This window comes from Oenanthe melanoleuca, chromosome 2 (assembly GCF_029582105.1).
Source record: "Oenanthe melanoleuca isolate GR-GAL-2019-014 chromosome 2, OMel1.0, whole genome shotgun sequence".
Lineage (NCBI taxonomy): Eukaryota > Metazoa > Chordata > Aves > Passeriformes > Muscicapidae > Oenanthe > Oenanthe melanoleuca.
Genome location: NC_079335.1, coordinates 46,948,145 through 46,961,133, shown reverse-complemented (window position 1 = coordinate 46,961,133; position 12,989 = coordinate 46,948,145). Strand labels below are relative to the sequence as shown.

The 12,989-nt window shown below is 39.7% G+C and overlaps 1 protein-coding gene across 9 annotated transcripts in view; it reads left to right on the top strand.

The window, feature by feature from the left end:
• GREB1L (GREB1 like retinoic acid receptor coactivator) overlaps positions 1-12,989 on the top strand; it is a 128,656-nt gene that overhangs the window by 41,878 nt on the left and 73,789 nt on the right. The gene's annotated exons all lie outside the window — the stretch shown is intronic.

The window sequence follows — 12,989 nt, the reverse complement described above, 5'->3', positions numbered from 1 at the left end:
ATATGCTGAGACATTTTGGCTGCAGGAATGGAAGTGTGGCCACATGGAGCCTGCCCAGGCAGCTCCTGAGCCAGGGTGGAAGAGCCTTCTCCAAGCCAGAGGTGGCCATTTGCTGTGCTGGCACCAGCCCTGCTCTGGGAAGGGCTTTTTTTTCACCCTGGCTCTGACCTGACCTTGCTGCTGCCAGGAGAGCTGCTTAAACATCTCTGCTCTGTGGTCCCACTCTCTGGAATTGGATATTCATGTTATCCAGTGTCATCCAGTGTATTCTCTGTGCACTGGGGGTAGCTGTATTCCTGTGTGTGGCCTGTTCTCATGTGGATGCCTGGGAAAGCAGCCAATCTGTAGGTCAGGGCAGCATCTTTCCCAGTATATATGCTGCCAGCTCCAAGGGAGCACAGACTGTTGGAGAAGTATATTGTGCTTTACCTACATACTTTGGTGCAGGTCATTTTAGAGACTCATGGGGGTGTGGAGGTGTGAAGAGTTGGGAGGGAACAAGTTCAGAGAGCAAGACTTGAGATTTTCCAAAGGCTGTGTTTTGTTTGTGAGCTTTTAAAGCACCATCCTCTTTCCAACTCTGAATACAAGAATTAACATTACTTCAACACAGTAAACTTTGATGCACAGCTGTTTGTTTATGCAAGCCCACACAGCTTTCTGCCTACTTTGAAGGACCCTGGATTTGCCTCCAGGAAAATCCAGGGTCAAGGTTCCCAGTTTGTGCCTAGGGTGGGGGTTTCTTAATGGAAGCAGAGGGGAAGCTTTGCCTCTGGAGCAGCAGCAGATGCAGCTCGTGGGTGAGTGGATTGCTCATGGCAGTGCTGCTGGAAGGGGTGTCTGGAGATCTAGTCCAGCTCCTGCACTTAACAGGCCTGTTGCCAGCATTTGTGTTAAAACTCATGTTAGAGGAAGATGGAAAGGTGATTGGCTATAACCAAAGATATTGCTGTATTATAGCTGAGAGAGCCTTAGGAAATGCTAATAGAGAGAGGAAGAGGTGATGGGTTTGTTGTTGCCTCTTTTTAGCAGCATTTCTCTGAGAATTTAAGAGAAAATGAATTCTGCTGAAATGACCTTTTCTTCACCTCTTACTGGCTCTTGACAAGCCTGTGCTCCCTGAGCCATCCACACCAACACAAATAATGAAAAATCCAAGTGCACATGCTCCAAGGGATAGTTAAGCACGTCTAAAAAAAAAAAAATCCTCATCGCTGTTATGCTGTAAGGCAGTTGTTTCTGAGGAAAATTGATTTTTCCCCATTTGAATACCTTAAAAATGCTTTTAATCTATCCCTAAGGAAAATGTGGTAAGTTCTAAATAACTAACTAAAAGCTTTTTAAAGCCAGGAATATCTTTGTTTTCTCCCTTTGCATATGTTTTCCTAAGACTAAGGGCTTTGTTAAAATGTAGAAATAATATTTATAAAGAGATAAGGGTATCTGATCTTGCTAAGTTCTATACTTTTCTGTAGAAATTCAAGGTAATTGAAGATGCTGTTTTTTCATTTTAAAATAGGGTATACAGCAGATAAAAAATGAGCTTCAAAAGAGGCTGTTCTGGAAAGGAATAACTTGAGAAAAATGGGCAATTGAACAGGAATTGGTTTTTTAGCTTTCCTTTGAGCACAAAGTGTTCCTGTTACACTTGCTGACCTAGTTGTCTCACCGTTATTTCAGAGCGTACTTATTTTCTTTTCTGTATTTTTTTTTCCTTTCTATTCACGGAGGCGTAATGTGCAACATTTGCCTGGTACCTGACAGTAGATCAGTCACATCTCTGCCTTCCTAAATGTGACTGTTTCTGTCTGATACTATTTTGGTTTTTTGAAAGAGGAGAATCTGTATTTTTTGTCTTGACAGATTAATGGCCATGAATGACACCTTGCAATAAAATCAGCATTCTGGCACAGTCCCTGTTGGGCCTTTTGTATTTACAGGGTAGGAATCCCTGATCACAGAATTGTTTTCTGTGCAAACACTGGGAGAATGCTGGGACCAACAAGGTTGAGCTGACCTTATGTGCTGGCCTGCTCACTGCCACTGACTGTCATGTTTCAAAGGTTAAACTAACTGTGGATGAAATGTAATCAGTAGTGCACTGGATCCTTTCCAGAGCTCACTGGAGGAGTGCAATAACCAGCATTGTTAGCTTTGGGAGAGCAGGAGACAGAGGTCATTACCTGTGTGCGTCTGAGCATGAGGAACCAACTGCCTTTCCTGCTACCTCCCACGTATGTTTATTTAAATCTTATCTGGAATTGTTATCCGGCCGGCCCCTGCTTTTTTTTAAAAAAATATGTCTGCTTCTTCTTCATACACTGTAATTTTCATCCTTCTGTTGCTTTCTCAGAGTTTCCACGGAAAAAATGTGCTGCTCTCAAACCCTGTCATTAGATGGGATGAGAATTGATACTTAGGGAAGCAGAAAAGGCTGAAAGAAAGAATTGCTGTGTTTTCAGATGACAGCCAAACCTAGGCTGGGGTAAACCAGACAATGCTCTTAAGACAGCCACATAATGCACCAGCAGAGGAAAAATGATCTTGGTAAATTTTCCTTCCTTCACTAGTGGGTAGCAAGGAAAAGAGCTGGTAAAATAGGAAGCTGGCGAGGGACAAGAGCAAGTGTGGGAGGAGGAGGCCAAACAGAAGCACTGAAGCAAAGATAGCATTCTGAGAATTGATTTTCCGTTTCTTCCTATACTCAACCACTCATTTTCCCCAGCTCTCTGTCATTTGTGCAGTACTTTCAGTCCTAGGCATTCAGATCTGCAGCAGGAGTCTGTTCACAGCATCAGATAAAAAGGCTTTCTGGAAGGCACCAGAAGCGTGTAGGATATGGTGGGGAAGTACTGCTTGTTGTCACGTTAGGAACTTCAAGGGTGACAGGAACTGAAGCCAATATTCTATTTTTTTCTTTTGCCTGTGTAACTTTTACACTACCTGCCCTCTGAAAATGCCTGTACAATAACAATAGATTTAAGTGAGGAGCAAAAAACTGTCTTGCTTTTGAATCCTGTGGAAAGATTATTTTCTTTTTCACTCCATCAAAGCATTTTTGTTTTCTTTATGGATCAGGGTGTGGGTATGGCCTTGAAAACCAATACATTTAGCAGAAATAGAGACTTTTCCCTTGAAAGAAGATTGGGATAGATAGGGGACTTCCATTTCAGAGCAAATCAGAGCTGTAGAGAAGATTAGATTATTTTAATATATGTTTTGTTTTATGGTTATGATTATTACACAATAATCAGCTGGTGGGAATATGAATTTTTCAGGATCTTTCTGTATGGGCTTTTCATTTTGAGTTAGTTTCTAAAGAAGCCTTGACAAAAAAAGAGCCCTGTACCAGTCCATAGGAAAGTCAGCTCCATTCAGAAAAGCTCAGTGTAAGTTGGTTATGATGTTGTGAAAATGCAATTGTCCTCCTTAGCCCCCCTTTAGCAGACTCTCAGGTTTGTCACAAGCAGAGAGAGTTCCTCAGCACTGTTTCTATCTGTTGCTCCCTCCTGTACTTAAAAAATGGAATGATCTTTTCTTTTTTCCTGAGTCTTGAAAAGATCTCTCTACTTCAGCGTGTGAGAGAGGACAAGGTATTCTCTTTTTATTTACTTTTCTTATGAAATTCTTCTTTCTGAAAGGCCTCTTTTTTTTTTTTTTTTTTTTTTCCCTTGGCCCTTTTTTTTCCCTTTCTCTTCATGCCAGAACACTGAAGATGTGGAAGGACTGAGTAAAAGCACTAGCAGTTGTGAATGCTGAGCATTATTCTTTCCTAGTCCTGCATCTTTCATGTCTCCTTCTCTAGGCAAGATTTCTGTTTAAATTGTTTAAAGAGCAGCTTGATTTCTCTTCCTGCCTTGAAGGTAGAATGCTTCAGTAGCCACTTTTGTAATATATTCCAGGACTTCTAACATGGCAAGCAGTGTCTGGATGAGACATGATTTCTCTATGGATGGTTTCTACTCTACTGGGAAAACTATTCTAATGTCTGATATTTGTGGTCCAAAATTGTACTCAAGGAAACTCTCAGGGAGTTGTGCAAGTCTTCATATAGAGAGCTTCTCAACAAAAGAACTTTTGATGTGAGAAAAGATGTGGGCTCAAACTGCAGTTGTGGAGGATGTAGATCAGCATGAGTAGTGAAGATGCCCTGGTCTGTTTGTGCTTTTCCTATCAGATCTAAAAGGAGCCCATCAGTTTTTCTGTGTATGTGGGGGTCTTCCTTGAGACCTTGTGACAGCCCTGCTGAATGACCTTAGGAACAAGAAACCAGTTTCTTCAACCTACCAGGTGTTCAGTCAGCTGCCCAGAACTGGGTCCATGGCATTCCCAGTCAGGTGCTTGCCCCTATGTAGAAATAACTAGAATTCCTCAAAGAGAGGAAAGCTTTCAACATTAGCATTTTTAGGAAGGTCTGGCCAAACTGTGTCTTTCTGCACAAGAAACAGCAGATAAACAGCAAGCCCTGATGGAGTTTCTGTTTTTCTGGAATATTTTAATGATGGGGGAACTTGGGCAACACAACTTGAAATAAATAGCCTTGCTTGGAAAAGGCATTTGTAATTGAAACATGGGGGTCTGCTTGTATTAAATATTTAAAGTTTTTATAATACTCTGAACAAATCACCTTCTTTGTTTAGTGTTCTCTTTCTTATTAAAAAGATACTGTGTAAAATCACTAATCATAATCTATCTGTTCATTACTACCAAGCACGTTGTTTTCTTCGCAGTACAAGGCCAACTGCATTAAAGTGGATGATTTTATGTGATTACTAGCTGCATCCATCTCTGTATTCAGACTGGCTGATTGCTATTTGAATAGTGATAGGCTGAATCTCCTCAGTATAAGGCTTCAAGATGAGCCAGATATACAAGAGTATCTAGATTTCTACAGCACATATGTGTGCACATTTTGGCCACAAGTCATATTTCCTTTCTTCTTGACTGTTCTTCACACCTTCCACGTTTTCCTTCCATGGATTTATAAAGGTGTGTTTATGCCTGAGTGCTGTTTTGGGTAAAAAGATACCATTAAAAGAACAATAAGAGAAGAGGGGCTTCTACTCAACCTGTCTTCTGCCCATCCACCTTTTTCTCTCAGATCATGTACGTGGCAAAAATACTAGAAGCAGCATGGATACCGTGGTAGCACTCCAGAGCAGAATGGTTTGGAGCCAGGAAAAACTGGATGTGAACAGTATCTACTCCATGCATTGTTCTTTTGAGCTCTGATGGCACAGGTGTCCCCTGAGATGGCCATATTCTGTGATTAGAGGCCTGCATTACACCTTTCCCCCTTTCAGATGTGTTTTGAAAAATTCACCAAGTAGCAGAAGGTGTTTGCAAAGCTTTTTCTTACAAGCCTTTCACTGAGCCTCGATAGCAGCATTTCCAGGTCAGTGCATACCATATATTTGTGTCTGGACACAGCTGCAGGTTGTCCTTTTATGCTGAGCCCACCAGACTCTGCTGAGATGTTTTTCTGGGTCTGTTTTCTCTGCATTTGTCAGAGAGGAATCAGTTGGCTGTGGTTAGATACACTTTGTGAGATCCCATCCTTACTGATGCTAACAGGTTTAGTTGCTGAATGTGTTCAAAACCCAGGGAAGAAATGTGGTGTTCCAGGGAAGAAATGTGGTGTTCTAGGAAAGCTTGTTCCTTCTCTGTCAGGTTTCTGTGTTGTGAGCTACCAACAAGAAAAGCAGAGACAAAGCTAGCAAGCTGAAATGTTCTCTGTATACCACAGTGTTCCTCAGAAATTTCTTCTAGCTCGTAAATATTTCGTAGCAGGACAATTTACTGTCTTGTGGAGAAAGAAAAATACTTGTTTTGGTTTTGCATGTATAGAATTCTTAATTGTATAAGACAAAATCGTGGCAAATTTTCCAATTTTACCCTGGGAAGTTTTGACTTCTCTCTGGTGTTGACATATTCTTAGAGACTTTTGTTGTTTGAGTTTTGCAGTTTGGTCCTGTGATTATAGTATGCCTGGGGTTTTTTTTTCAGGATAAAAATTCTGTTTTAAGCTTCTGATAAGGAATATAATATGATTCTTTCCTGTGTTGACAGTGAGACTCATGTGTGAGGAGATGGGGACTGGGGAGAGAAGACAGCCTGCTTGTATAATTACATGAGAATATTGTGGTATGTGCATTCTCTGCAGGAGACTTTTAAATACAGATTGAACTCATGAATCTTTTCCTCAAGCCTAGCCATACACTTTAAGTCTTCTAACTGAAATCTGTACAACAGATTTAAAAATCATTATTAGACCTTTAAAGTGTCATAAAGATTCAAAGACAGAGAGGCCAGTTTGCCTCTTTAAATTATATGGTGTTCAAGGATGTGTTATTTCAGGAGCTTTTCCAAGACACTGCACTGTCACAGCTTCATTGCTTCAAATGTCACTTCAAGTAGGAGCAGTTTTTATAACTACACAGCAAACTCAAGATGGTTTAATGGAAATTATTTCTTCATGTGTCAAAATGACCCCTTTGTTTCTCATTTTACTCTTTTGTTGCCTGCAGCTAATCTGGTTTTTGGGTTATCAGATCCAAGCATCTTACAATGCTGGCTCTAGCAGTGGCATTCAGCTGGAATGCTGCCTTTTGTTTACTGGTTTCACCAGGCCTCCAGTGCTTTCTTTGGTCATCTGGTGGCTCCACTAATGTGATTTGCACTCCCAGGCTCTGCAGGTAGTCATGAGCTTTTAAAGGGAATTAGAGGAAAGCCTGCCACCCTGGTTGCTAATGAATCCACAGGGTATTTCTTATTGGTGTTTTGTTTTTCCAGATTCTTTTTTTCTGTTTTATGGTGTTTTTCTTGTGTCTGCTTGGTCTTCAGTTTCTAAAGTTGGTTTACCTGGCTCTGCTCTGGTGACATTCACTTTGCTTGAAATAGAAGTACCAAATCCTACTGATCAGTGTGTCCATTTGGGGTTTTCTCAGGAACAATAAATAAGTGTGGAAAAAATAGATAGCTACAGAAATACTCAACAACTTCTTTATTACAATACATATTATACAAAGCTTAATCTTGGTAATAGGGGGTTGGTAAAAAGAGACAAACTTCCACCTTCATGAAAACTCCTATTAAAATAGAAAATGTTGGTTCATGTAGGGAAGTTGAAATGTTTTGCTAATGAGGTGGCAGCTGGAATTCTAAATTTTCACAAGCACACCAGGAGAAGGTGCAAGTTTAAACACTCTCAGTGCAGTCTTACAAATGTGAGCCAGTGAAGGACATAGTCAAAGAAATATTTTATTATAGTTTTTGTAAAAAACCAAGTTATACTGGAGAGGGTTTTTTTAATATGAAAAGCATATGCACAAAAGAGGATTTAGTCTTAAAATATCTTTGTCTCTCTTTCTGGGGCAAAGGAGAATTTCAGACTCTGAGGAGTTAAGTTGAGCAGCATGTCAGATGCTGAGTAAGATGCCATTCCTTCTTATATCCACAACCTCTTACTTAAGTATCCTTGTGGATTTGAGTGGGGATTAATAGAGTGATTAGGGTTGGTTGGTTTTTTTTTTTTTTTTCAGATTAGTCCTGCAGTTTTGTTAGAGCCAGTATTTGGCTTGCACAAAAACAAGCACAATGTCAATGTTTTTAAAGCTTCACTCTGGTCTAATTAAGACTCAGCTTACTGTGGCAGGATGTGCAATTTTTTTATATTTTCATAATGTACTTTTCATCCATTTCTGTTGTTTTAGAATGGAAAAGAAAAAAATCTGTGATAAAAGCAAAATCTGCCTAATACTTTGGAAATAAATGAGCCCTTTCCATGCAAAAATAGTTAATATTGAATCTATTCTTATTGTTGTTTACCTTGAGAGCAAGTCTATCTGTTTACTCAAATCTGAAGAATTTAGACTGGTAAGAGTTGTGCCACTGATTTGTGGTTTATAGAGTTGGGTCTTTAGAGTAGAAGAAAGCTTTAGGAAAGTAGAAGTACACAAATATATTTCTCTGCCCTTTTTTTGTGCTCTTCTGTGGTGTCGGTGCTGTAGGATTTATGTTTATATTATATGTGTGTGTTTATGTTTTTTTAATACACAAACTGAATATCAAAGCATTAAATTTTGTTCAAAGAATGTCAGTATGGTTGTTGAATTGGTATTTTTGGTTCAAAAAAATGTAACCCCGTAGAAATTCAGGTGCAGGGGTTTTAATAGTGGACAAATAAAGCAAGAGTGTATTGATTGAGTTTTACTAGGCTGACAGCAGCACTGAAGGTCCTCGTGATGCAGAAGTTTGTGACCCATGAAATCTCCATTTTCCTTCTATTGGTAATATATCTTGAACTACAGAAGCTTGGAAAATGCATCCTGGGTGACCTAACAGATTGGTTATCTACAAATAGAAAATTATTTGAGCTTATTGCTAAAAATGTGTTTGGTACTAAATATAAGGGATAGGCTTAAATTAGATTGTTAAACAAGTGTTCCCTGAGCACAGCTTCACTAAGGCAACAGCCAGTCCTTACAGGTATGAGTAAGATCTGCTATATTTTGCTTTAAAATGCTAATTTCAGATGCTTGGCCGTTTTCCTGATTCAGTTTTATCAGCTTGCATGCCAATGCCCAAAAATCAAAATTTTGCCTTAAAAATGGTACTTTTGTCTGATTGGAGGAAATAAAGGGTGGTAAGGAATTGAGCAGGGTTGTTTCTAAAAGGGGAAAATATCCAAGGTTCATGAAAAGAGGCCTGTAGCACACAGGCACACCAGCAGGCAGATTTTACAGCTCTGTCCACAGCACAGAAGGAAGATAAATCATGGCCATCCCCCTCTCATTTTTGCAATGGTTCAACCCTGGGGTTTAGCTGAAGGACTTAAGGAGTTTTTGAAGTGCAAATAGACTGGTGAAGGGTAAACCTTTTCAGAGTTTCATTTAGATGGATTTTTTTTTTTTTTCTATGTGGATTTCTGGCACCAGCTGAGATCTGGAAAGCCACAGGATTTTTTTGTTTTTGATCAATCAAGCAAGCAGAACTTGCCATGGGGGTGTACATTCTCTGCATACATATTGATCCTATTGTGTTTAAAAGTAGTTAATTTAATCAGGGCTTTTTGAAACCTTCCCTGGTAAAACTTGCATTAATGAAGCTGTCATTTCAAGGTCATGTTTCAGTGTCAATAACTTAATGGTAATGACAGAAGTTACCTGAAAGTTTATCATCAATTTTTTTAATCATTCCATGTTGAAATTGCATTGAATGAGAACTGATTTTACATACACACACATAAAAATGTTCAGCTTCAATTGGAAAATGTGACTCCATTAAATGAGAGATTTTCAAAGCAGTGTGGAGTTACCAAACACATTAATACTCATGGTTCTGTTCACTGCTGTTTGGGTCAGTACCCTTGGCCTCCCCTTTTCCATATGGAGCTTGGCTCCAGTAATCTATTTTACACCTTGTCTCTTCCAGCAAAATACTTGTAATATCAGAGATTTTATTCAAGGCTCTTTCTAGTAGTTTTGACCTTTTACCTCACATTTTGTCTTGTTTAAAAGCAGCAGCATGCAGAAGATGGATTGTATATTAACTATAAACACTTCTCTCTACTGTGATAAATATTTGGAGATAAAATGTGTAAGGACTGGCTGTTTGATAAGATGCCCATCTGAGTGCAGGATACAGATTTTATAAGGCAGGAGGCAGTTTACTACTTTTTCATCCATATCTGATGCCAAGATCTTCAAGTATTTTGGGTGAAAGCATTATATATTTTCAAGACTTTTTTCCTGTGTGGATGTTAGGTACAGACTTCATTATTTGTTTCTTTGATTTATTTGGGTTGGAAGGAGCTTCAGATAGTTTTTCTGGACATGGTGACACTCGAGGATGTGCTGGCACATCCCCCAGAGTCAATTTTCTCATTTCTTTTCTTCTTGGTAGTTGCAGTGTGCCTTGAACCCTGCAAATTGCTGAGACAGGAGGTGGAAAGCAGAGTCTTGCATAAAACTTTTTCAATCATATATCAGTAATGGTCTTCTGTAGATTTTCCTGTTTATATTTTTCCCATCCAAATGGGATTTCATCAAAGATTTTGGTGTCAGATCACTTGGTGGCTCAGAATAGGAGAAGAACTCTAAAGGTGGTCTAAGGCCCAAAGCTGGGATCCTCTTTAGGAAAGACCAGACTGGTTGCTAGTTTAAGCTCTGTGTGTTGGATGTCTAAAATGGTATTGTAGAATGGCATACTGTGATAAAATGACCTATATTTTAAAATGGTGTATTTATACATTACTTACATATTTACAGTCTGGTGGTTTGATATGGTCTGCTATGAGAGCACAGCAGAAACATTCTACATCAGAATAGGGACTTAAAATCATAACTCATCACAAATTAATAAATATGGCTAATACAATCAATAGATAGATCTTAAGAAGCCCATGTTGTGATTTTTCCCTGACTTTTCACTGGATGGGAGATGTTTGGTTATCAGGCCCCCTATCCTGATCTTTTATTTTACAACTCTAACTTTACATCTCTAAAACTCACATGTTCTCAGTCTCATGTACTGCAATGATGGTTATTTCATGTCGTGTTTGAAAACTGAACATGGGATGCTGTTTAAAGCTTTACTGGGAAGGACAGGGAAGGTCTTTGTATCTCACTGCAGAAGAGGGGTTCTCAGTATTTCTGGTGTCACTTTTGCAAATGTGGCACTGGGAGAAACTAATATGACCTTCCCTTTTTTAAAGTAATGTTTTCTACCAACCAGGACTCTTCAAGTCCCATTCTACTGACTGGATGGAGAATTTTGGGTGTATTTCAAGTCAGCAGTTTTTAGTTCAGTCTTACAAGCACAGAGGTCAGATTTTTGTTTAGGAGCAGGCATCATTCTGTAGCTGGATATGTGAGTGTTAGCTGGAAAATCTATCATTCTAATTTAATTTTTTTTTAAGTGATGCATGCTCAGATGTCAAAACACTGAGGGGCTGTTACTTGTACAGATTTATCAAGCAGCTGTGACATTAAAATAATCTTACTCTGGTTACAGTATGCATTTGTCAAGGGCACAGGCTTGCACGATGATTCTGAATTCCTGTGGGGTTTAACTGAGCAACAGCTGGTCTGTAGGATGTGTAGATTTTAACAAGGTAATGTCTGTGTTTTGGTGAAGGACTTGTGTGACCTTCTACTGAAGCTGTTCCAAAGTGCCTTCTTCCTCCATTCAAGTCTGTAGGGGTCCTGTAACAGTATTTGTGTGAAATTTCTCCATTCTCTCTTCTCCTCTTGATTTTATCTCTGGTAAATTCTACAAAATTCTTCAATGGGGTATTAGGAGGAAAAAAGTAAAATAAAAAAGTCATCAACACCACTAACTACAGCTTAGGATAGAAAAAATACTCTTTTTGGCTTGTAATTGTGTCAGATTCCTTTTCCCCACAGTTGTTGGTTGGGTTTTTTTCACTTGAGAGAGGTTTATGGTGCTGTGTCTGCCAGGATAGCTGTGTCTCAGGGTTGAAGTTGTATTTCTCCCTGTTCCTAGAGGTGATGTTATCTTTTGTTCACCCAACAGTATGGTCATTCCTGAGAGCATCTGTCACTTTAGGCATTGTAAGATGGATGAGTCTCTAGTGAACTGCTAGTTGAAGCAAATGGTAAAAATAAGAAAAGACATGGGGGTTGGGGGTCTTCAGAGGGGACAGACAACAAGGAAGCACTGTGAAAAATCAAAAGTAAGCCAGACCATAGTGGAGGAAAGAGCCAAGATGTGGAGCACGTTAGCAGGTCTCACAGGTCTTGGTAATGAAAATTGGTGGCTGATGAATTCTGAAGAGATCTTCTACATCTTGGCAAAAATGCTGTTGATTTGTTTCCTATTTCATTTGCAAATAAGGGAGGATAAGGAGATGAACATAAGATGAGAATTTATTTTTTTTTTCCCCATTATGTCATATGGTCAGGACAAATTAATGTTGCCAATAATCAGGAAAAGGGTTAATGGTATTTTGTGTGTCTTAAATATTGTGTGACAATCTGTCAGTTCTCAGTAGGCGCATAACATTATAAAAAAACAAAGCAGCATATCAGCAGTTTAGCTTTTGGAAAAAAATAGAAACTTAAAATTCATAGTATTTCAGAAGATACTTAATATTTTTAGAAGAGGTAAAGCTCCCTATAGCATCTCTGATTTAGCTGGACTAATTGAGTTCGATTTTTTACAAGGAGAAAGCAGTGCAAAACCACACAAACCCCAAGAAAACTCCCTCAAATGCACTGACAGGCAGATCCATCCCCCCCACCCCCAAGATGAGCAAAGGTCTGTGTTTGCAAAAGCAGCAGGCAGAGGACAAAAGGCACTCACAGCCCAGTGTGTGTCAAGGTTTGGGAAGGGTCCAGGAGGATCTTGGCTTGAAAAATTATTTTGTCACACTGTTGGCATTGGTCCATAAGGGGAAGCACTGGTTGAAAGGCGAAGAAATTAAGATGATTAGAAGCTTTAAAGCTTCACAAATGGTGGAGTATCTCTCTTCTCAATGGATGTAAATAATAGATGAAAGACCGAGAGTGACAACAAAGGCTCAGGGCCTTTAAGAGAATGTGTGCAGCCTGAATAGAGGTCTGTGGCCTAGGGCCAAAGGTCTTAGCTTTGAGTGTAATTAGAAGAAAATACAAAAATGTCATTACTAGCAGGTGAAATGTTCAGCACGTGTCTGAAAAATAGCAATTTCAGAGGCAGGGGCTGTTGGAATTGGATTACTGGCATTCTGCCATGGCTGAAGCCTGTGCAGAGCCCACAGTTTGGCCAGGAGCTGTGTTTGCTGTCCCTGCTGTCCATCTGTGCCAGACCCACGGCGGGGGGACCCGTCTGTGGCGGGGATGCGCGGTGGCATCCGCGGTACCCGCCCGTGGAGTCGTTCGGTGCCTTTCTTCTGAACACAACAACTTTGCCCAAAACCTTGCCTTGAGCCACAGGTGAGGGTTTTTAAAATTGAGAGGAGGGGGAGGAAGCTTTAAGGCCTTTAATTT